At 46.5% G+C, this 24,354-nt stretch overlaps 1 protein-coding gene across 5 annotated transcripts in view; it reads right to left on the bottom strand.

Moving 5' to 3' along the window:
• Positions 1 to 24,354, bottom strand: part of ODAD2 (outer dynein arm docking complex subunit 2) — a 173,819-nt gene that overhangs the window by 126,643 nt on the left and 22,822 nt on the right. The gene's annotated exons all lie outside the window — the stretch shown is intronic.

Genomic DNA, 24,354 nt, shown 5'->3' with positions numbered 1-24,354 from the left:
CCTACTGGACTATTCAGCTTTGACAGGAAAGATAACTTATGATTGTTCATTATTATTATTATTATTATTATTATTCCAGCTGTCACTAGCATGTATCCAAGCAGTGACATTCTTTTATGTACCTGGTCCAAGGCAGTTTTAAAGAGACTGTCAAAGTGTGGCCTGCCTCCTACTAGTCTGTGATGGGAACATACTGTCCCATGCATGCTGACCCAAATGTCTAACACAGGGGTAGGCAACCTATGGCACAGGTGCCAAAGACGGCATGCGAGCTGATTTTCAGTGGCACTCACGCTGCCCGGGTCCTGGACACCAGTCCGGGGGGTTCTGCATTTTAATTTAATTTTAAATGAAGCTTCTTAAACATTTTAAAAGCCTTATTTACTTTACATACAACGATAGTTTAGTTATATATTATAGACTTATAGAAAGAGACCTTCTAAAAACTTTAAAATGTATTACTGGCACGCAAAGCTTTAAATTAGAGTGAATAAATGAAGATTCGGCACACCACTTCTGAAAGGTTGCCGACCTCTGGTCTAACACTTAGCTAACTCATGTTAACTAACACACTTTAAAAGTGTAATCTAGACAAGGTAAATTGCCTTTAACACATGCTAAAATGGTCAAGTTGAAGCCTGGGGGGAATCCTAGTTCGGCCATAACTTAACCATTTTAGCACATGTTAAAGGCAGTACTCTTCTTACAGCTACCCTGTGCTAACATCTCTAACAGTGACTAACATCACACCTTTAAATGTTAGTCTAGAAAAGGCCAATAAGACAATACAAAAGCTGATTAGCTTTGCAATATATGTAAGGTAATGAACTCTTTGAAGCTATTCCTCACCATTGAAAAAATGCATCAAAAAACTGGTTACCTAGCTCTTGTAACTGTTGTTTTTCCAATAGCTCTGTGTGTGTGCTGCATGCACGATCGTTGGAAGGTTTTTCCCCTAGCAGTACCCATCGGGTCGGTGGTGGAGCCCTCTGAAGTGGCGCCTTCATAGTGGTGTATATAGGTCCCTGCCGACCCACCACCTGCTCAGTGCCTTCTTGCTGGAATACTCTGACAGAGGTGAGGTGGGTGGGATTTGGAATGGACATAAGCAACACATCTCGAAGAACAACAGTTACGAGAGGTAGGTAACCGTTTTTCTTCTCCGAGTGATTGCTCATGTGCATTCCAATAAGTGATTCCCAAGCGGTTTCCCTGGAGGAGGGGTTGGAGTTCACCTGATTGCTGAATACAAGACTGCCCTGCCAAAGACTGTATCATCTCTTGCCTATTGGGTGATGGCATAGTGCAATGTGAAGATGTGGATGGAAGACCATGTTGCTGCCTTGTATGTGTCCTGAAGAGCGACCTGCACAAGGAATGCTGCGTATGAAGTCTGCGCTCTTGTGGAGTGCTCTGTCAGCGGAGGGGCTGGAATCTTAGCTTGGTCGTAGCATGTTCTGATGCAGGACGTGATCCATGATGAAATGCGCTGGGATGAAATGGGAAGCCCATTCATTCTCTCTGCGATTGCAGTAAAAAGCTGTGGTGACTTATTAAATGCTTAGTGCGCTAAGGCTAGGGCATGCCTGACATCCCAGGAATGGAGCATTCACTCTCTGTTACTGGCATGTGGCTTAGGGAAGAACACAGGTAAAAATATGTCCTGGTTCACATGAAACTGGGACACTATCTTTGGTAGAAACGCAGGGTGAGGGCATAGCTGCACCTTGTCTTTATAAAAGACCATACAGGGGGGCTTGGAAGTCAGCCTTCTGAGCTCAGAGACCCTTCTGGCTGAGGTTACAGCCACCAGAAAGGTCACCTTCCAGGAAAGGTAGGACAGAGGGCAGGTTGCCATGGGCTCGAAAGGGGGCCTCACGAGCATGGACAAGACCAGGTTGAGGTCCCACTGTGAAATGGGCTGCTGCACCTGGGGATAAAGTGGCCCACCATGAGATTCCTGAAGACTGACCTACCCTCTGACCCCGGTTGGAAGGCTGAAATGGCAGCCAGGTGTACCTTGAGAGATGATATTGACAACCCCTACTGCTTGAGGTGCAGTAGGTATTCCAAAACAAGGGGAATTGATGATTGATGCGGAGGCCTGCTCATCTGCAGAGACCAGATGGAAAACCGCTTCCACTTTGCCAGGTATGTGGCACGAGTGGAGGGCTTCCTACTTCCCAGCAGAACTTCCCTAAACTGAGTCAGAACACTGAAGCTCTAGCAAGTTCAGTCATGGAGTTTCCACGCCAAGAGGAAGAGAGACTCCAGGTTGGGGTGTTGTAGACAGCCATGGTCTTGTGTGATGAGGGCCAGGCACACAGGAAGGGCTACTGGTCTGTCCACTGAAAGGTTCAACAGCATGGTGAACCAATACTGGTGGGGCCATGCTGGCACTATGAGGATCAAGGAAGCCCTGTCCCAGCGAGCCTTCAGGAGGACTTTGTGTATGAGAGGGAAGGGTGGGAATGTGTACAGCAGATGATTCATCCATGAAAGATGAAAGATGTCTGCGACAGAGACTGGGCTGTAGGCAAGAAAGGAGCAGAACCGCTGGCACTTCCTGTTGCTCCACATCACAACTAGGGAAAAGCTCCACCTCTGGAAAATCGAAAGCTCAATGTCCGCCCTGAGGGACCATTTGTGACCATGAAACAAGCGGCTGAGGCAATTGGTTAGCTCATTTTGTCCTCCCTGAAGGTATGCCTCTAGGTGTATTGAGTGGGTAATGCAAAAGTCTCACCGCCTGAGGGCTTCCTTCAACAGGGGAGAGGAGTGAGCATCACCCTGTTTGTTTATATAGAACATCGCTGTGGTGTTGTCCATCAGCACTGACACACATGTGCCCTGAAGGTGTGTCTGGAACACTTGGCATGCCAGACAAACTGCTCTCGGCTCCCTTACATTGATGTGCAGTGATAGTTCTGCATGGAACCATAGGCCTTGGGTTCTGATATTGCTCAGGTGCACTCCCCAACTGAGTGCCAAGGTATCCATGACCAGTAATAGCGTAGGTTGGGGTTTGGCAAAGCGTACTCCCACATAGACCACTTGCGGCTGTAGCCACTAGCAGAGAGAATCAAGAACATGAGGCGGGAGGGTAACTATTCTGTCCAGTGGGTCCCTGCTGGGCCTGTGCACCTGTGCCAACAATGCCTGGAGGGGATGAAGGCACAATCTGGCGTACTGGACCATGTCTATGCAAGCCGCCATATGCCCCAGAAGTTTCATGCAATTTCTGGCCATCGTTGTGGTGACCGGCAAAGGTTCTCAATTATGTCCCTGAGTGCTCGGAAGCGCAGCTCGGGCAGGAAAGCCCTGGCGTGCATGGAGTCCAAGAGAGCTCCCATGAATTCTGTTCTCTGCATCAGGGCTAGTGTGGATTTGGGCATGTTCAACATGAGGCCTAGCCTGAGGAAGGTGGCCCAAGCCAGAGACACATGCTCCGTTGCTTGTGCTTGCGATTTGGCCTTGATTTCCAGGTATGGGAAAACTTGCACTTGACTTTGGTCGGAGGAAGGCTGCCACGACCGCCATACACGTCATGAATACCCAAGGGGCTGCCAAAAGCACAAATGGGAGCACCCTTAATTGGTAGTGCTGGCCACTGACCACAAAGCGAAGAAATTGTCTATGGGCTGGGATAATGGAGATATGAAAGTATGCATCTTACAAGTCGAGGGCAGCGTACCAGTCCCCTAGATCCAGGGAAGGAATGATGGAGGCCAGGGAAAGCATGTGAAATTTCACTTTCTTTCTGAACGTATTGAAGTCTTGCAGATCCAGGAGAAGGCAGAGTCCACCCTTGGCCTTGGGGATGAGGAAATAGCAGGAGTAGAACCCCTTGCCCTGAACTCCTGAGGAACCTCCTCTATTGCCCCTAGAGTGAGGAGAGATTACACCTCCTGGAGAAGGAGTTGTTTGTGAGAAGAGTTCCTGAAGAGGGAGGGGGAATGGGGGTAGGAGGGAACAGAAATGGATAGAATATCCCATGTCCGCCGTGCTCAGAACCCAGCCATCTGATGTGATCTGAGACCAAGAATGGTAGAAGTGGGACAGTCGATTCACAAAGAAGGGGTAAGGATCTGAGCTCGGTACTGGTGCTCCATCCTCGGGCACATCTTCAAAAGTTTGGCTTTGGGTCAGGGAGCTGTTTCAAAGAGCCTGGCCTTGGTCTGAGGAGGACTGTGATGGGTGCCTCCTATTATTCCTGCCTCGTCTCCTGGATGAGTCTCACCTTGGATGCCTAGCATAGAAGCGGACAGGGGCTGAGGGTGAGTCTTTGGGGTGCAGAAATGTGGATCCTCAGAGACTTTGGAGTTTCCCACCAGTCCTTAGGACTATGCAAGCAAGATTCTGTATTTTGGGCAAACAAGCCCACATGGTCAAAGGGCTGGTCCTGGATAGTGTTCTGGACCTCCGGTGGTATACCTGACACCTGCAGCCACGTGCTGCATCTCACTGTAATGGAGGTAGCCGTAGTCTGAGCTGTCAAGTCTGCTGCATCTAATGCGGTCTGGAAGGAAGGTTCTTGAGACCACCCTGCCCTCCTCTAGAAGTGTATTAAATTCCTTGCGTGAGTCAGTCAGAAGCAACTCCTGAAACTTTGCTAATGCATTCCAGGAATTGAAAGCATAGTGGCTGAGTACCGCTTGCTGGTTGGCAACTTGAAGCTGGAACCCCCGGTCGAGTAGACCTTCCGGCCAAAAAGGTCCAGCTTCTTAGTGCCCCATGACTTTGGAGCGGGACCAGGCTGCCCCTGCCGCTCCTTATGATAAGCCGTGTCGACCACTAGAGTCTCCAGTTGGGGCGGGGTGAAAAGGTGTTCATACACTTTTTCCAACACAAAATACCATCTCTCCACCCCTTTAGTGGTGGGTGGTATCAAGGCCGGGGTCTGCCAGAGCACCCTACTACTGTTTGGATAGTTCTTATCAGGGGCAAGGCCACCTTAGATTGACCCTCTGGGGCATGGATGTCCACTGTTGGGTCCAACTCCTCTGTGACCTCTTCTGCCTGGAGATTTAGGGCCACCCTCCTAAGAAGGTCCTGGAGTCCCATGCTATCCATCGCTGGTAGGGTGGTTGGGGGTGCCTGCCACTGCCTTGTCGGGTGAGGAGGAGGAGGCGGCCCATAGGACCGGGTATTCCTGAACTTCTGGCTCCTTAAAGGCTGCGTTGGGTGCACCGGTCCCCCCATGACTGGAGATGGCTCCAGTACCACTGGTGGAACTGGCTCGGATGCTGTGCCCAAGTGTGAAGGCCCAGAATCCTTGTCCCCATGTGGGGTTCTCCAGAGCCCTGGGGGTATGGTGTGACACCAATGTTACTGAGGGGGAAGCACAGGGTGTGGATACCACCAATGCGGCCCTGGAGCCCTGACCCTGAGTCTGATAGGCCCAAGGAGTCCAAAAGGGCTATTGTACTGTGCCCTGCCACTGGAGTGACAAGAATACTGCCGGTGCCAACGAGTTCATGACCCTCCGGTGCCGGCACTGGTGCTGGGATCACAAGCAGTACCGGCTGCATCGGTAGACAGAATATTCAATCTCTGACTCAGACAAGTACTCTGAGCCCCATCATGTAGTGGGGGGGAGGGCGCGGAGCCCAATGGTGCTGGGGAGGGGTACTGAGGTGATGGGGGAGTGGCACTGTAACATCATGGGCTTGCCTCAATAGGGAACAGGAGGCGGTGCTGCCATTGGTGCTATGAAGAGTGCCAGAGATGGTGCCATATGTGGCTCTGTCATAGATGCCGCAGATGGTGCCGTCGTTGATGCCGCTGGTGGTTCCTGAACTTGGGCCAACATCTGGAGCAGTGCTGGTGCTCTCATCTTTGGGGCCGGGGACTGTGCCATCATGGCAATAAGGTCCCGCGCTGCCTCATAGTATCCGGTGTGGAGGGGACATTGAGATCTTCCTCCAATTCCCCCCAAGTCATGGAGTCCACTGGCAACAGACTTGAGGGACCTCTGGCTGCGGCCGAAGTCAATATTGCTGGGTCTTGAAGGCCAGGCTGTGAGCGTCCTGCTGCAGGACGCACCCTGCTGGAATTCCCTTGCAGCTTCTTGATGGGGGAATGACCCCTGTTTGCCTTCTTTTTCTTATGCAAGGGACTTTGAGCGGTGCCGCCCACTACAGCTGGCTTTGCAAGCCAGGGAGTAGTGCTGATGCTCCTTGGAGGAGTCCTTTCTCGGTGCCAGGTCTCCCACAGAGGCTGGGGCGCAGCACACTGATGATGCCAATGCCATTTCCAGTACTGGTGGAGGGTTGACTCCATCAGGAGAAGTTTTAAATGACAATCCTGCTCTCTTTTAGTCCTGGGTCTAAAGCTCCTGCAACCTGAGCATTTGTTTGTCTGATGACCTTCTCCTAGGCACTTAAGACAAGCAGCGTGCAGATCACCTCTGGACATAAGGAGTGCAAGAGATGTGCAAAACCTAAACCCCTGCGACTGAGGCATGCCACGGTGCCTGGGGAAAACTGGTGGAGGGGAGAGCAAAGAAACGTAACTACTGTTACTACAACTCAATTAAACTACTTAAAAATAAGAAAAAAGGGAACCACTAGGTAGCCACTTGCGAATGCAAGAGACCAAGTTTCTCCAACGTCTGTCACCAGCAGTAAGGAGGAACTGAGCAGGTGGCAAGTCTGCAGGGACCTATACACACCACTATGAAGGCGCCACTGTGTGGGGCTCCACATCCGACCCAACGGGTACTGCTAGGGGAAAAATCCCCTGACGATCATACACGCGGTGCACCCCCCCCCATTGAAATGCATATGTGCAATCACTTGAAGAACTATCATTTCCTCTAAAGAACCATTTATTTTATCTCAGAGAAACAATCATAACAACTGAGCTGCAACTTAATTACATTTAGGCCACGTCCAGACTAGGAATTAAAATCGATTTTAGATACGCAACTTCAGCTACGGGAATAACGTAGCTGAAGTCGAATTTCTAAAATCGAGATACTCACCAGTCTGGACGGGGCGCCATCGATGTCCGCGGCTCTCCGCGTCGATTCCGGAACTCCGTTCGGATTGATGGAGTTCCGGAATCGATGTAAGCGCGCTCGGGGATCGATACACCGCGTCCAGACTAGACGCGATATATCGATCCCCGAGCAATCGATTTTAACCCGCCGATGCCGCGGGTTAGTCTGGACGAGGGCTTAGACAGTGAGAAATGCAGCAGCTATCAAGAGACACCAACATCTTCGGAGCTTTTTTGTTAGTTGTTGCTACCTAGCAGTTTGCTATGAGGAAGGGAATACCCATTCATTCCAGATCGGTAGAAATAATAGTATATTTAATATTTTATACACAAAATTTATAATGAATTCAAAATCTGTATATTTTAAAAAATATACATCTATGGGGACTTTTTGCCATACTTATAGGAACACTTATTGTATTTTTAAATTCTATATTAATTCTACCTTCAAGAGTTCTAAAGCAGAGGCAGTTAGTTTAGTGAAGTCAATCCTTTTGGCAGCAGTTTTAAAACAAATAAAAGGAAGTTCTTCACACAGCACACAGTCAACTTGTGGAACTCCTTGCCTGAGGAGGTTGTGAAGGCTAGGACTATAACAGCGTTTAAAAGAGAACTGGATAAATTCATGGAGGTTAAGTCCATTAATGGATATTAGCCAAGATGGGTAAGGAAGGGTGTCCCTAGCTTCTGTTTGTCACAGGGTGGAGATGGATGGCAGGAGAGAGATCACTTGATCTTGCCTGTTGGGTTCACTCCCTCTGGGGCACCTGGCATTGGCCACTGTCGGTAGACAGGATACTGCACTAGATGGACCTTTGGTCTGACCCAGTACAGCTGTTCTTATGTTCTTTTTAAAACCCTGTTACTGCAGTAATCGTGATTAAAAATGTTCATACATCACAATACTTATGACCTGTAAATTCATATTTATATACAGTTATGAAGAATTATTTTTGTCTAAGCAAAGATGTAGAATGGATTTTAAAACAATGTATTATTAAAACTGTATTATTTTTAGACAGAACAAAATATTAAAGGTTAATACCAAAATTATCAAAACTAGCCACTGGTTTTATGTGCCCAACTTGAAATACCTTAGGTCTGACTTTCAAAAATGTGCTATTCCAGTTAAAGTAAACCTGAGCTCAGCACCTCTGAAAATCAGGCCCAAGGTGGATCAAAGTTGGACACACAAAGATGAAGTACCTCAAAAGCTGTGTCTACTCTTGAAAATTTGGCTCCTAATTATTTGCTCATTTCACCAAATAAAATGGAGTCCCATAAACATGAGAATGAACTCTAAGAATTTTCTTCCAGCTAATCACATTTTTATGATAAATAATTTAGCTCTTCCATGTAGGGGAAATATATACTGTATTGTTGCCTTGTGAGCCAATATTCAGGGTCTTGGAAGGTCTTTCTGTTAGGAGGAGAAAATGAAAGTTGTTGGGATTTTTTGTGAAAGCCTATTCATTTACAAAGAATGTACACAAAGTCCTGTTTCCCTGTAGGACAGTAAGAATCAAACAGGCCAGTTTCATTGCTCAATATTCCAAACTTTTTTTTCCAGCCAGCACTCAATCTGTCTCTCTTTGCTTTTGCTCAGTCACACTATAAGTGCGCATCGCTAGTGGTCCTTGGTTTTCTGCTCCTTCTCTGCCCAGCAAAAAAATACTGAGCCCTCTGCCTTTGCATTCAGCCTCAAATAAATCTCTCTACCCACACAGCTCATCCAGTGGCGCTGGAACACTTTGTAGTGGAGGTGCTGAAAGCCAGCTAAGGAAACTGTAAAGCAATGGTCCCCAAACTCATGTCCCCCCTTAACCCTGTCTGTTCCCCCAACCCCAGAGCCTTGGCTTTGGGAGAGGGGGACACAGACGGGGCAAGGGGGCTGAGGCTGAGGCCACAGCTGGTGGCAGGTGTGGGACTGGCAGCCAGGACCCTGGGCACGGGCCAGGAGCAGAGCCTCAGGTATGAGGCTGGCAGCTGGGACCCTGGGTGTGGGGCCAGAAGCTGGGACTCCAGGTGCAGGTTGGGGATGTTGCAGCACCCCCCCACACACACCCTTAGTTCCCATGCTCATGAGCTCAGCTCCTGATCAGCCTTGCATGTGGCCTGCATTTTGGGTGGTGGCTCTTATTGTTTCAGTTACCTTACTCCAAAAGGAGCTTAACTGCTTCTGACATTTATCCCAAATGAAGGGCAGCTGTTACACCCACCAGCGTCAACAAGGTACCATGCAACTCTTTTGTATAACAGCATTAAAAGGTCAATGAAAGGAATCCCAGACCCTTCTGAACACTGCTTAATAATGGACTGTGTTCTCCAAGTCAATTACAAATTAGTGCTGATGAGTTCTGAAAGGAGTCTTGTTGAGCTTTTGAAAGAATGGCAGTTGTGGCCAGGGCCTTGAGGAAGATACAGTATTCCTCATCTTGGCATGCAAACATCAAGACTCAGATCCTTGATCCATACCCTGAATGTGCGGTATCAACAACAGAAGAGGGTGAGTTTTTAGGCCAAAAGAAGTTCTCTTCTTCCTGTTTCTCCTAGAGAACATTAGCAGGAGACTGTTCGGAGGCAATTCTCTCATGGTATGTCACGAAGCAAACTTGTTCCAGACCTCACATACTGTAGATTCTGTTTCTGTATTGATAAATGCCATGTATTTCTTTCTAACCACTTAAAATCACAGTTACAAAAAAGAACAGTTACTCACTGCAGCAGAATTTTTTCCCTTCTAATAACTCTCCGCAAGCATATGCAATATGCTTTTTAAGTTTTTTAGTGCTTGTGAAAGGTGCCAGATTGACTGTACAGAAAATTGTAGCCATTAACCAAAGAACAGATACAGCAAAGGCAGTAGCAATGCAAGCTTCTCTGTGTTATTCCATAAATGATTTCAACCATCAGATGGAGAAACTGTTATTAGGAGTGTGCCGATCAGTATCTATATCACTTCAAATCCTAGATCTCTGCTGAGAAAAGCTAGAAAAGGATGATATTTATGGTGCAGGGTTTTCTCATATGGAGCCGTATCTCAATAAGCTAAACATAGTTGACAGTTATTTACTAAATACCATAAAACGTGCTTTATGCTATGCAAAATGTAAAGGAAGTATGCTCCCTGTCTCAAGATGCCAGGTTCTGGCTAGAATTTAAATGGCAAGATAAATCAAAGCGCTTTAGGAAGTTATACTGGTGATTCAGTAAGTGGCATTCTTCCCAAACAGTCAGTACTTAAACCAGTGCTCCAGTGTGGTGTGAGGGGGCCACTGTGCTGCTGGAGGAACCATCTTTCAAATGAAATGTAAAACTAAGGTCCTGAACCTTTGTGGAAATTAAGGCTATAAGTACACTGCAAACCACTTGAGAGAGAGAGAGAGAGAAAAGCAGGCTGCATCCACTCTATGGTGTGTAACTACATGTGTCAACAGGACTCTGGCAGTGGAGAGGTATCGGGGAGCAGCCAGATCCTTTCCACACTGCCTCCCCCTTGCCAGAACATTGCCCCACTGCTGGAGTCTTTCACTGTGGCAAGGAAAGGCTCTGGCAGCTAGCTCCCTGTGGCAGGAAAAGGCTCTAGCTGCAGGCAGATGCCAGAGTTTTTCCCCACTACCAGAGTTATTCTCCACTACTGGAGCATTTCCCTGTGGCAGGAAACGAGTCCAGCAACAGGGAGGCAGTGAGACACTACACTACTAAAAATAGCAATATAGATGGGGAGGCACTACTTGGGCAAGTAGAGAGCTCTGTAGGGTACATACCCAGGTACACACTCACAGGATTCAGGAGTCTCTTTACTCTATTCACCTAAGCAGTGCCTCACCATCTACACTGCTGTTTAGACCCACGCTAGGGGGGCGTGTAAGGTATGCTACTCTGCATGCTGCCAAAAGGAATATAGACGTACAATGCAGATGTACAGGGGAGTCACATCTTATGCAGGGGTTAGGTTCTGAAGTCAGTGCGTAAGGCGAAAATTGCGTATAGTCAAACGCTCATTGAGTGGAATGGCGGGCGGAACCATCCGCACTACAGGTACAGTATTTAAATTGTTATTTTTCTCTTTTTTGCTTTGTTTTGCTGAGCGCGTATAGTTATAATTGCATAAGTTAAATGCACCTACGATGCGACTCCACTGTAGCCTAAAGATCCTATGGCACATTTTACAAGGAGAAGGCTGTTAGCCTTGGCATAGTGGATATATTTCAATTTAAATGATAACAGTCTTCCTATCTAACTTCTTCTATAGATTCAGTCAGAAATAATATTCTTTTTTATGTCCTATTGCAATTTGTTGGGCAAAATGCTTTAGGATTCTTTTTGCTGAAAGGTGCTACATAAACCTAAGAGGATATTTTAAAAAGCCTAAATTCCAGTAATGGTGGAGGTCTTCTGACAAGTTTCAACTTGTAATTAATTTTACTGCCGAGTTATAAACCACTTAAAATCTGTAAAGAGAGGTCTGTAAATAGGAATGATGAAACAACTTTAACTGTACTGGCACTACTGGATGCTATTGTAATAGGTAAAATGGGATATTTTTTACTCTAGCTAATGTTGCAGTCCGAATGGAAGCCAAAGACACAGTTAAATCTTAGAGCTGCTGTAGCCTGGTGGCAAGGTATTTGGAGGAGAAGGTATTTGTAGCTATTTGTATTTGTATGTGTAGAGGCTGGTAGGGGCAGTGTGCTGGGAGAGAAGCTGAGCCCTGACTAGGTTCTCTAGGCTCAGAGGCTTCTCTGACTAGGGGTCCTATCAAGGTAGCCAGCCAGTCAGGTAGTGGCACAGACAGCTGCAGCAGCACAGGAGCCAGTACACAGAGCTGTAAACAGGGGAATTTGAGTAACAGTGTGCAAGAGAAGTTTGGGGAGAAGACTAGAAGAAGAACCATGTAGAGAAACAGACAGGCTAGTGAAGTGGGCGTGTGGTGTTCTGGCAGTGTTCTGATGCTCGCTGGGGGTTTGTTTTGCTGTGGCTGGTGGTGTTTTGGGTTGGTTTGTGTTTCCCAGACTAACAGGATTTAGGTGGAAAGACTATGACAGATACAGAGGCAGCAGTTTTAGTGACCCAAGCAGTGGAAGACACAATGAAGATGACTGGACGAGGAAGCTGTGGCATGTACATGATCCTGGAGGGGGTACCTGAAAAGAGTTTCGTCTGCATGAAGTGCCGCCTGATAGAGCTGATGGAAGAAAAGATCCGAGGATTGGAGATGCAGGTGGAAACTCTGGTTGAGTTTAGAAGGGGGTTCAAGCAGATGATGGAGCAAAGACACGAGGAGGCTGAAAAGCTCAGACTTGCAGATGGAAGCAGGACCAAAAAACTCTGAGGGGAGACTGCTGGGTAAGGAAAGTGGACAGTGGAAGCATGAGACTAAGAGAACCAGGCAGAGGAAAAGACGGGCCAGTGAAGGAGAAATAGAGCTCAGGAACAGGTTTGCGGAGTTGGAAAATGAAGAAGGTGCACAGCAGGTGGTCACTGAAGGTGAGAGGGCAAGGAAGAAGAGAAGTGCAGCTAGTCCGACAGGAAGAGGGGAGGAGCCACTGGAGATAACACCAAATATGAGCCCCAGGAGGATACAGAATGGGCTGCAGAGGATTGCAAGAGAGAATAGGAATGGAGAGGACTTGCAGCCAGAGGGAACAGGGGATAGACCAGAGAATTGCACCATCACCAGGAAAAGGCAAGTCTGCATGATTGGGGACTCCTTATTGATAAGAACAGAGAGGCCTGAAAGCAGAGCTGATCCAGAGAACAGAAGAGTGTGCTGTCTGCTGGGTGCTAAGATACAGGATGTGGACCTGAGGCTGAAGAGGATCCTAATGGGAGCGGGAAAGAATCCACTGATTGTCCTTCATGTGGGAACAAATGATACGGCTAGATTCTTGCTGGAACGTATCAAGGGAGACTATGCAAGGCTCAGGAAGACACGTAAGGAAATCGAGGCTCAGGTGATCTTCAGTGGGATTATGCCCGTTCCTAGAGAAGGGCAACAAAGGTGTGACAAGATTATGATGCTCAACAGATGGCTCAGGCAGTGGTGCTATAAGGAAGGCTTTGGGATGTATGGCCACTGGGAAGCATTCATGGACAGACGACTGTTCTCTTGGGATGGACTTCACCTGAGTAAAGAGGGAAATAGACTTCAAGGATGGAGGCTGGCACAACTGATTAAGAGAGCTTTAAACTAGGAATTTGGGGGAGATGGTTGGGAGTGTCATAAACAGATAGCTAAGGGTTAATGTCTCTTTCACCTGAAGCACCTGACCAGAGGACCAATCAGGAAACCGGATTTTTTCAACTTTGGGTGGAGGGAATTTTGTGTCTGAGTCTTTGTTTTCTGTCTGCCTGCTTTCTCTGAGCTTTGGAGAAGTAGTTCTGTTTTCTAATCTTCTGTTTCTAAGTGTAAGGACAAAGAAATCAGATAGTAAGTTATATGGTTTCTTTTCTTTGGTATTTGCATGAATATAAGTGCTGGAGTGCTTTGATTTGTATTCTTTTTGAATAAGGCTGTTTATTCAATATTCTTTTAAGCAATTGACCCTGTATTGTGTCACCTTAATACAGAGAGACCATTTGTATGTATTTTTCTTTCTTTTTATATAAAGCTTTCTTTTAAGACCTGTTGAAGTTTTCTTTACTGGGAAATTTCAGGAAAATTGAGTCTGTACTCACCAGGGAATTGGTGGGAGGAAGAAATCAGGGGGGAGATCTGTGTGTTGGATTTGCTAGCCTGATTTTGCATTCCCTCTAGGTGAATAGGAAAGTGCTTTTGTTTCCAGGACTGGGAACGGAGAGGGGGAGTCACTCTGTTTGGATTCACAGAGCTTGTGTCTGTGTATCTCTCCAGGAGCACCTGGAGGGGGGAAGGGAAAAAGGATTATTTCCCTTTGTTGTGAGACTCAAGGGATTTGGGTCTTGGGATCCTCAGGGAAGGTTTTTCAGGGGGACCAGAGTGCCCCAAAACACTCTAATTTTTTGGGTGGTGGCAGCAAGTACCAGGTCCACGCTGGTAGCTAAGCTTGGAGGTTTTCATGCTAACCCCCATATTTTGGACGCTAAGGTCCAAATCTGGGACTAAGGTTATGACATGGTGTAGCAGCGGTTGGGATATAGACAGAATCCAGAAGCCAGTAGGAATATTATTTTTTTTCTTTTCTCTGCTAAGGGCTTTTTAGCAGAGAGAAACAGTTTGGTTTTAAAAGGGAACCAGAGAGAATTTTTTTTTCTGCTCACTCTGGCAGTTGTGGCTTGCATAATAAGCAAGAAGCCATTAAGAGACTGTTAAGGGTCTTTTGTCACACAATAGCCCTCCCATTAGGAGGCAAGTACCAGCACTATATGCATGCAAATAAAGTGGTTTTTCTGGTTTCCTTTCATTGAACATTAGCTAGAGAGAGAAAGGGAAAAAAGCATTGTTGCTAGGCAGACTCCAGGAGGCAACAGAGCCTGCAGTTCAGAAGATAAACACCGGAGGGCACTCCAACACAAGAAAACAGGAATCATGACTTCTAAGGCAAAAATTGAGGCCGAAGAGCAATTCAAAGAAGCTGAACACAGGCGACAAATGGAGATGAAAGAAAGAGAAGAACAAATCAAACAGGCAGCACACAAAATAAAACTAGAAGAAGAAGAGGTGGCCTACCGAAGGAAACAAGCAGAAGATGAGTTGGCCCACAGAAGGAAGCAAGAAGAAGATGAGTTGGCCCACCGCCGAACAAAGGAAAAACAACAAAAAGAGAATGAAGAGAAGGAAAAACAGAGAAAACATGAACTGGAGTTGGCAAAAGCTGGGCTGCATGTGCCAGCCAACCCTAACAACCCGGCGCCAATTATTGCTCCACAGCACCGGAAATTTCCCACCTACAAGGCAGGTGATGACACCGAGGCCTTCTTGGAAAATTTTGAAAGAGCCTGTCTTGGGTACAACATCCCCGAGGACCAGTACATGGTAGAATTGAGGTCACAGCTCAGTGGACCTTTAGCAGAGGTGGCAGCTGAAATGCCTAAGCAGCAAATGAATGACTATAAACTTTTTCAAACCAAGGCCAGATACAGAATGGGGATAACCCCAGATCATGCCCGTCGGCGCTTCAGAACCCAAAAGTGGAAACCGGATGTGTCATTTCCCAAACACGCCTACTACATTGCAAAAAACTATGAGGCCTGGATAACAGGAAACAACGTTCAAACCTTGGAAGAACTGCACCTCCTCATACAAATGGAGCAGTTCTTGGATGGTGTTCCTGAAGACATCACACGGTACATACAAGATGGAAAACCCAAAGATCTCGCTGAGGCGGGGGAGATTGGAGCCAAATGGATGGAACTGGCAGAAAGCAAGAAAGCTACTGTCAAGGGGAACGATTACCCCAGGGGGCACACAGACCATAAACCCTACAACCGAGGACAGCCAAAGACCCCACATACCACCCAAGTAAAGCCACAGACACCCTACTCTTCCACCTCACCAGTCTCCAGTAACTCACCTCGGCCCAGTGACCCATCAGATGGAAGATGCTTTAAGTGTAATGAACTGGGACATATCAAGGCCAACTGTCCAAAGAACACCATGCGAGTGCAATTCATTACACCACCATCACACCAAAGATCCCCAGGCCCAGATGCCTCTCAAATACCCTTGGAGCGAAGGGAAAATTTGAGAGTGGGTGGAAAGAAGGTTACTGCGTGGAGAGACACGGGGGCACAAGTGTCAGCTATCCACCAATCCTTCGTTGACCCCAAATTCATCAACCCAAAGGCCAAAGCTACAATTTACCCCTTCATGTCACAAGCTGTAGACTTGCCTACAGCTCAACTGCCTGTCCAGTACAAAGGCTGGTCAGGAATGTGGACTTTTGCAGTCTATGACAATTATCCTATCCCCATGCTACTGGGGGAAGACTTGGCCAACCAGGTGAGGCGGGCCAAGAGAGTGGGAATGGTTACCCGTAGCCAAACCAGGCAAGCTTCCAGACCCATTCCTGTTCCTGAACCGTCCACAGACGCCCCGTCTGGGTTACCAGAGACCCAGACAGAGGTAGTGGATCCAGATTCCATGCCAACCACTGAAACAGCCACAGCACCTCCAGTCCCAGGCCCGGAACTGGAACAGCAACCAGCACCAGCGATTGCAACCCCATCTTCAAACTCAACGCCAGTGGGCGCCAGCGAGCCACAACTGGCAGAAGCAACAGACAGCCATACCCAAAAGGCTCAGCCAGAGCCTGAAATACCCTCAGGTGCACCAGCGGAGAGCGGTTCACCAGCAACGGAAACAACCCCATCACCTACATCGCTTCCAGAGGGACCAAGCCCAAGTCCACAGTCTGAGGAAGAACTGGTGACCCCAGCCTCAAGGGAACAGTTCCAGACTGAGCAGGAAGCAGATGACAGCCTTCAGAAAGCGTGGGCGGCGGCACGGAGCACCCCACCGCCTCTCAGCTCTTCTAATCGATCCCGGTTTGTTATAGACCAAGGACTTTTATACAAGGAAATTCTTTCTGGTGGACACCGGGAAGAATGGCAGCCGCAAAAACAGTTGGTGGTTCCAACTAAGTACCGGGGGAAGCTCTTAAGCTTAGCCCATGATCATCCCAGTGGCCATGCTGGGGTGAACAGAACCAAAGACCGGTTGGGGAAGTCCTTCCACTGGGAGGGGATGGGCAAGGACGTTGCCAAGTATGTCCGGTCTTGTGAGGTATGCCAAAGAGTGGGAAAGCCTCAAGACCAGGTCAAGGCCCCTCTCCAGCCACTCCCCATAATTGAGGTCCCATTTCAGCGAGTAGCTGTGGATATTCTGGGCCCTTTCCCAAAAAAGACGCCCAGAGGAAAGCAGTACGTACTGACTTTAGTGGACTTTGCTACCCGATGGCCGGAAGCAGTAGCTCTAGGCAACACCAGGGCTAACACTGTGTGCCTGGCCCTAACAGACATCTTTGCCAGGGTAGGTTGGCCCTCCGACATCCTTACAGATTCAGGGTCTAATTTCCTGGCAGGGACCATGGAAAAACTGTGGGAAACTCATGGGGTGAATCACTTGGTTGCCACCCCATACCACCATCAAACCAATGGCCTGGTGGAAAGGTTCAATGGAACTTTGGGGGCCATGATACGAAAATTCATCAACGAATTCTCCAATAATTGGGACCTAGTGTTGCAGCAGTTGCTGTTTGCCTACAGGGCTGTACCACATCCCAGTTTAGGGTTTTCACTATTTGAACTTGTGTATGGTCACGAGGTTAAGGGGCCATTACAGTTGGTGAAGCAGCAATGGGAGGGGTTTACGCCTTCTCCAGGAACTAACATTCTGGACTTTGTAAGCAACCTACAAAGCACCCTCCGACACTCTTTAGCCCTTGCTAGAGAGAACCTAAAGGATGCTCAAGAAGAGCAAAAGGCCTGATATGACAGACATGCCAGAGAACGTTCCTTCAAGGTAGGAGACCAGGTTATGGTCTTGAAGGCGCAACAGGCCCATAAAATGGAAGCATCATGAGAAGGGCCATTCACGGTCCAAGAGCGCCTGGGAGCTGTAAACTACCTCATAGCATTTCCCAATTCCTCACTAAAGCCTAAAGTGTACCATGTTAATTCTCTCAAGCCTTTCTATTCCAGAGACTTACAGGTTTGTCAGTTTACAGTTCAGGGAGATGATGCTGAGTGGCCTGACGGTGTCTACTACGACGGGAAAAAAGACGGTGGCGTGGAAGAGGTGAACCTCTCAACCACCCTGGAACGTCTGCAGCGGCGACAAATCAAGGAGCTGTGCACTAGCTTCGCCCCATTGTTCTCAGCCACCGCAGGACGGACTGAACGGGCATACCACTCCATTGATACAGGTAATGCTCACCCAATCAGAACCCCACCCTACCGGGTGTCTCCTCATGCCCAAGCTGCTATAGAACGGGAGATCCAGAACATGCTACAGATGGGTATAATCCGCTCATCTACCAGTGCATGGGCATCTCCAGTGGTTCTGGTACCCAAACCAGATGGGGAAATACGCTTTTGCGTGGACTACCGTAAGCTAAATGCGGTAACTCGTCCGGACAACTATCCAATGCCACGCACCGATGAGCTATTGGAGAAGTTGGGAAGTGCCCAGTTCATCTCTACAATAGACTTAACCAAGGGGTACTGGCAAGTACCGCTAGATGAACCTGCCAAGGAGAGGTCAGCATTCGTCACCCATGCGGGGGTGTATGAATTCAATGTCCTTCCTTTCGGCCTTCGAAATGCACCCGCCACCTTCCAGAGGCTGGTTGATGGTCTACTAGCTGGACTGGGAGAATTTGCAGTTGCCTACCTCGATGATGTGGCCATTTTTTCAGACTCCTGGCCCGAACACCTACTACACCTGGAAAAGGTCTTTGAGCGCATCAGGCAGGCCGGACTAACTGTTAAGGCCAAAAAGTGTCAAATAGGCCAAAACAGAGTGACTTACCTGGGGAACCAGGTGGGTCGAGGAACCATAAACCCCCTACAGGCCAAGGTGGATGCTATCCAAAAGTGGCCTGTCCCACGGTCCAAGAAGCAAATCCAATCCTTCTTAGGCTTGGCCGGATACTACAGGCGATTTGTACCACACTACAGCCAAATCGCTGCCCCATTGACCGACCTGACCAAAAAGACCCAGCCAAATGCCGTTAAGTGGACTGATGAGTGTCAAAAGGCCTTTACCCAGCTTAAAGCGATGCTCATGTCTGACCCTGTGCTCAGGGCCCCGGACTTTGACAAGCCATTCCTAGTAACCACAGATGCATCTGAGCGTGGTATAGGAGCAGTGCTCATGCAGGAAGCAACAGATCACAACTTCCATCCTGTCGTGTTTCTCAGTAAGAAACTGTCTGAGAGGGAAAGTCACTGGTCAGTCAGTGAAAAGGAATGCTATGCCATTGTGTACGCCCTGGAAAAGCTACGCCCATATGTTTGGGGACGGCGGTTCCAACTACAAACTGACCATGCTGCACTAAAGTGGCTTCATACTGCCAAGGGGAACAACAAGAAACTTCTTCGTTGGAGTTTAGCTCTCCAAGATTTTGATTTTGAAATTCAACACATCACAGGAGCTTCTAATAAAGTTGCTGATGCACTCTCCCGTGAGAGTTTCCCAGAATTCAGTAGTTAAAAAGTGTTCTTAAAATGTAGAAGTCTGTTAGTTATATACTTAGTAGTATATGTAAAGGTGCATGTGTTGTAGTAATCTGTTTATTTTCAAGTTCTAGAAGGAAATCGCCGCCAGTGAGCTTCCCCACTGTCTGCAATTTGGGGGGCGTGTCATAAACAGATAGCTAAGGGTTAATGTCTCTTTCACCTGAAGCACCTGACCAGAGGACCAATCAGGAAACCGGATTTTTTCAACTTTGGGTGGATGGAATTTTGTGTCTGAGTCTTTGTTTTCTGTCTGCCTGCTTTCTCTGAGCTTTGGAGAAGTAGTTCTGTTTTCTAATCTTCTGTTTCTAAGTGTAAGGACAAAGAAATCAGATAGTAAGTTATATGGTTTCTTTTCTTTGGTATTTGCATGAATATAAGTGCTGGAGTGCTTTGATTTGTATTCTTTTTGAATAAGGCTGTTTATTCAATATTCTTTTAAGCAATTGACCCTGTATTGTGTCACCTTAATACAGAGAGACCATTTGTATGTATTTTTCTTTCTTTTTATATAAAGCTTTCTTTTAAGACCTGTTGAAGTTTTCTTTACTGGGAAATTTCAGGAAAATTGAGTCTGTACTCACCAGGGAATTGGTGGGAGGAAGAAATCAGGGGGGAGATCTGTGTGTTGGATTTGCTAGCCTGATTTTGCATTCCCTCTAGGTGAATAGGAAAGTGCTTTTGTTTCCAGGACTGGGAACGGAGAGGGGGAGTCACTCTGTTTGGATTCACAGAGCTTGTGTCTGTGTATCTCTCCAGGAGCACCTGGAGGGGGGAAGGGAAAAAGGATTATTTCCCTTTGTTGTGAGACTCAAGGGATTTGGGTCTTGGGATCCCCAGGGAAGGTTTTTCAGGGGGACCAGAGTGCCCCAAAACACTCTAATTTTTTGGGTGGTGGCAGCAAGTACCAGGTCCAAGCTGGTAGCTAAGCTTGGAGGTTTTCATGCTAACCCCCATATTTTGGACGCTAAGGTCCAAATCTGGGACTAAGGTTATGACAGGGAGATGTCCAGATAATCTCCATCCAGATTTTAACATTGAGAGCGAAGAAAACTAAGTAAGAAAGGATACAGCCGTGGGTAGGAGAATGGACATAAGGAGGAAGGGTAGTGTAGATACCAGTCTAATACGAGATACTGGCAGTAGAATGTCTGTGTCTAATCAGGTAAAGAATGTGAGAGAAGCCAAACAGCAAACATTAAGATGTATGTACAGCAGGAGTTGGCAACCTCTGGCACACGGCTCGCTAGGGTAAGCACCCTGGCAGGCCGGGCCAGTTTGTTTACTTGCCGCGTCGGCAGGTTCGGCTGATCATGGCTCCCACTGGCTGCGGTTCACCGCTCCAGGCCAATGGGGAAGGCAGGAAGCCGTGACCAGCACATCCCTCGGCCTGCGCCACTTTCTGCAGCCCCCATTGGCCTTGGACAGTGAACCGAGGCCAGCGGGAGCTGCAATCAGCTGAACCTCCCAATGCGGCAGGTAAACAAACTGGCCCGGCCCGCCAAGGTGCTTACCCTGGCGAGCCGCGTGCCAGAGGTTGCCGATCCCTCCCAATACGAGGAGTCTAGGTAACGAAATGGAGGAACTAGAGTTAGTAGTGCAGGAAGTGAAAACAGATATTATAGGAATAATAGTCAAGACTGGAGTACAGGTATTGAACTGTATGTGCTGTTTAGGAAAGACAGAAATAAAGGCAAAGGTAGTGGAGTAGCACTGTATATCAATGATGAAGTAGACTGTAAAGAAATAAGAAGGGATGGAATGGATAAGACAGAGTCTGTCTGGGCAGAAATCACATTGGGGAAGAAAGCTACTAGAGCCTCCCCGGGATAGTGCTTGGGGTTTGCTATAGACCACTAGGATCTGATTTGGATATGGCTAGAGACCTTTTTAATGAAGTAAATACTAACGGGAACTGTGTGATCATGGGAGACTTTAACTTCCCAGATATAGACTGGAGGACAAGTGCTAGTAATAATAATAGGGCTCAGATTTTCCTGGAAGCGATAGCTGATGGATTCCTTCACCAAGTAGTTGCTGAACCAACAAGAGGGGATGCCATTTTAGATTTGGTTTTGGTGAGTAGTGAGAACCTCTTAGAAGAAATGGTTGTAGGAGACAACCTTGGTTCGAGTGATCATGAGCTAATTCAGTTCAAACTAAATGGAAGGATAAACAAAAAATAGATCTGTGACTAGGGTTTTTTAGTTCAAAAGGGCTAACTTTAAAAAATAAAGGAAATTAGTTGGGGAAGTGGATTGGACTGAAGAACTTGTGGATCTAAAGGTGGAGGAGGCCAGGAATTACTTCAAGACAAAGTTGCAGAAACTATCAGAAGCCTGCATCACAAGAAAGGGGAAAAAATTCATAGGCAGGAGCTGTAGATGAAGCTGGATGAGCAAGCTTCTCAGAGAGGTGATTAAGAAAAAGCAGAAAGCCTGCAAGGAATGGAAGATGGAAGTGATCAGCTACCTTATTGAAGTCAGAACATGTAGGGATAAAGTGAGAAAAACCAAAACCCACGTAGAGTTGGACCTTGCAAAGGGAATTAAAACCAATAGTAAAAGGTTCTATGGCCATATAAATAAGAAGAAAACAAAGAAAGAAGTGGGACCGCTAAATACTGAGGATAGAGTGGAGGTTAAGGATAATCTAGTGTGACAAAGTTCCTCCTCTACCTTGGTGGATCCTGCGCTTATTGACAGATTTGCTCACCTCAGTGATCTTCCCCACAGTCTGGATCAACTCCTCCTGTGTCTGATCAGGAGTTGGGAGGTTTGGGGGGAACCCAGGCCTGCCCTCCTCTCTGGGTTCCAGCCCAGGACCCTGTGGATTGTAGCTGTCTATAGTGCCTCTTGTAACAGCTGCATGACAGCGACAACTCCCTGGGCTACTTCCTCATGGCCTCCTCCAAACACCTTCTTTATCCTCACCACAGGACCTTCCTCCTGGTGTCTGATAACACTTGTACTCCGTAGTCCTCCAGCAGCACAGCCTCTCACTCTCAGCTCCTTGTGCCTCTTGCTCCCAGCTCCTCACACGCACTTCCTCTCCTCTAGCTCCTCCCTCCCTGACTGCAGTGAGCTCCTTTTTAAACCCAGGTGTCCTGATTAGCCTGCCTTGATTGGCTGCAGGTGTTCTAATCAGCCTGTCTGCCTTAATTGGTTCTAGCAGGTTCCTGATTACTCCAGTGCAGCCCCTGCTCTAGTCACTCAGGGAACAGAAAACTACTCAGCCAGTGACTAGTATATTTGCCCTCTACCAGACTTCTGTACCACACTGGCCTGGGCCTGTCACACTAGGCATGGCCCAATATCTAAACAAATGTTTTACCTCAGTCTTTAATGAAGCTAATGAGGAGCTTAGGTGTTATGGTAGGATGACAAATGAGAATGAGGACATGGAGGTAGACATTACCACATCTGAGGTAGAAGCCAAACTCGAACAGATTAATGGGACTCAATTGGGGGGCCCAGATAATCTTCATCCAAGAATACTAAAGGAACTGGCACATGAAATTGCAAGCCCATTAGCAAGAATTTTTAATGAATCTGTAAACTCAGGAGTTGTACCATATGATTGAAGAATAGTTCCTATTTTTAAGAAAGGAAAAAAAGGTAACTACAGGCCTGTTAGTTTGACATCTGTAGCATGCAAGGTCTTGGAAAAAATTTTGAAGGAGAAAGTAGTTAAGGACATTGAGGTCAATGGTAATTGGGACAAAATACAACATGGTTTTACAAAAGGTAGATCATGCCAAACCAACCTGATCTCCTTCTTTGAGAAGGTAACAGATCTTTTAGACAAAGGAAACACAGTGGATCTAATTTACCTCGATTTCAGCAAGGCATTTGATACAGTTCCACATGGAGAATTATTAGCTAAATTGGAAAAGATGGGGACCAATATGAAAATTGAAAGGTTGATAAGGAACTGGTTAAAGAGGAGGCTACAACCGGTCATAGTGAAAGGTAAACTGCCAGGCTGGAGGGAGGTTACTAGTGGAGTTCCTCGGGGATCGGTTTTGGGACCAATCTTATTTAATCTTTTTATTACTGACCTTGGCACAAAAAGTGGGAACGTGCTAATAAAGTTTACAGATGACACAAATCTGGGAAGTATTGTCCATAAGAGAAAGACCATGATATTATACAGGAAGATCTGGATGACCTTGGAAACTGGAATAATAGGATGAAATTTAATAGTGAAAAGTGCAAGGTCATGCATTTAGGGATTAATAAGAATTTTTGTTATAAGATGTGGACGCATCAGTTGGAAGTAACAGAGGAGGAGAAGGACCTCGGAGTATTGGTTGATCACAGGATGACTATGAGCTGCCAATGTGATATGAAAAACAACTGTAGAAAAATAAATTGTTGATGATACCAAAGTATGAACAATTATTAATTACATGTAAATGGTATGTACTATAAGACTGTGTTTTTATACTACATACTAACAGTCTGGTAAGTTGTACTATAAATGCCATTCCAATTTTTCTCATTTTGTGGTTTCCTTTGTCTCTAGAAATCTATTATATACATCTGAGTGTCTTTTTATTCATTTAAGCATTTTCATTATTAATTTTCTCTTTGGGCTGGATCTTGCACTTATAGTAATAAAAACCATACATTGTATATAATAACACTGTATCATACCACAGTTATTCTGAGAGGAGGCTTATAGTTGCAGATGACTGATAAAACTGGTAGCTTAATCCATAAAATTGTAGTAATTACTGTTCGATAATGACACTTGACAGAATTCTCTAGATACATTTTATCAAAAGAAACATATTTGGAAGAAAAAACAAACAAAAACTTGACATTTCAACTTTTAAAAATATTTTAAGTAGTTAGAAATATTAGAAAGGTGTCACTGAAAAAGAATGTAGTATAAATACAGTAATCACAAAGATATTTTTACTTACTAGCTCACTCATGGACGAGTGAGGATAAAAATAGTCTCCTATTGTCATAATTTGATGTTATAGGATATGAATATATTTAGTACAAAAGAAAATATTTAATACAAAAGAGATTAAGGCATTGCAAGTTCTTGGAAATTCTACATCTAATCATGGATATACATTGTAACTACAACAGAAAACATGAAATATGCAGCAGATTTTTACTAACTTTCTTTAGAAACATTGCTGCAGAAATCTAACAACTTTGCAAGTCAATTATATAG

Source organism: Gopherus flavomarginatus, chromosome 2 (genome assembly GCF_025201925.1).
Source record: "Gopherus flavomarginatus isolate rGopFla2 chromosome 2, rGopFla2.mat.asm, whole genome shotgun sequence".
NCBI classification, from domain to species: Eukaryota; Metazoa; Chordata; order Testudines; family Testudinidae; genus Gopherus; species Gopherus flavomarginatus.
Note: the sequence above shows the minus strand (reverse complement) of the source record. Positions and strands in the feature narration are given on the sequence as shown.